Source organism: Vombatus ursinus, unplaced genomic scaffold (genome assembly GCF_900497805.2).
Source record: "Vombatus ursinus unplaced genomic scaffold, bare-nosed wombat genome assembly UNPS02014779.1, whole genome shotgun sequence".
Taxonomy (NCBI): domain Eukaryota; kingdom Metazoa; phylum Chordata; class Mammalia; order Diprotodontia; family Vombatidae; genus Vombatus; species Vombatus ursinus.
The window spans coordinates 802,809-803,757 of NW_020954557.1; the positions used below are offsets into that span (position 1 = coordinate 802,809).

A 949-nucleotide genomic window follows, 5' to 3' on the forward strand; every position below is an offset into this window, starting at 1 on the left:
AAAAAGAAGGCCTTATTTCAGGAGGTTCTGTAAACTCCTTTTTTCCCTTATCTCCTTGTTCTTCCAGTCTGCCGCCTCCCCCTCCCACAACCCACAGTGCGCATGCGTGCGCTGTTACACCTCCCCTGCCCCGCCCTGCGGGAAGCGGGTCCTCCCCTTTCACCGCCCCCCCCACTCCCTTCCGCTTCACCTGTCCTGCCCGCGTGACGCATCTCGCCCCGGAACCAGCACCTGAAGGCGGGTTGCCGTGAGCGGCTCCATTAGTCCCCGAGGCGGGAGGGGCCAGCCCTCAGCCGGCTGTACAGGAAGAGGCGGCGGGAAGTGGCCGCGGCTCCAGGACCCGCTGACCGGACGGGCCTCCGTCGCCGCCGTCGTGACAGGTGGGAAGCGAGGACGCTGGGGACGCTCGTGACCCCGCCTCCCTCCGGACCCCCCATCCCTCCCGCCTCTGGAGCGCGCGCGGGGCGCGGGCCTCTGAGTCTCCCCTCCCCCCCCGCCCTGGCCGTGAAGGGGCCAGGATGCCCGTTACCTTGACAGAAGGGCATCCGGGGAGACCCATGTTTTCCCCATGAACGTAGTGGAAAACCGGTGGTCTACACCGGCTTCCCCTTGCTCCTACACCTCGGTCCAACCCCAGAGCGTCTGGTGTAGCCCCAGGTGCAACCTATAGAGGCTGGTGTGGGAGGGGGTCATTCTAGTATTGATGGCATCGATAGTTCTCATTTATCAAGTGCTTGAACATCTCATTTGATCCTCACAAACTACCCTAACAGCCCTATTTTACAGAGGAGGAAACAGAGGCAGACAGTTTCAGTGACTTGCCCAGGATCCAGTATGTGTCTTAGTCGGAATTTTAACCCAGATCTACCTTACTCCGGCTCCGGGTTCTACACATTAAACGCTACCTAACTGCTTTGGGCGCTCCCCTGAGATATCATCTTGTTTGTCT

General features: G+C 60.6%; 1 protein-coding gene across 3 annotated transcripts in view; it reads left to right on the forward strand.

The window, feature by feature from the left end:
* The first annotated feature begins 212 nt into the window (after positions 1-212).
* LOC114045953 (WD repeat, SAM and U-box domain-containing protein 1-like) overlaps positions 213-949 on the forward strand; it is an 81,570-nt gene continuing 80,833 nt past the window's right edge. For 2 of the 3 annotated variants that reach the window (XM_027866166.1, XM_027866167.1), the window contains exon 1: positions 213-380. The gene's annotated coding sequence lies outside the window, so the exon portion shown is untranslated. The remainder of the gene's footprint in view (positions 381-949) is intronic. The other variant, XM_027866168.1, reaches the window with a different exon arrangement.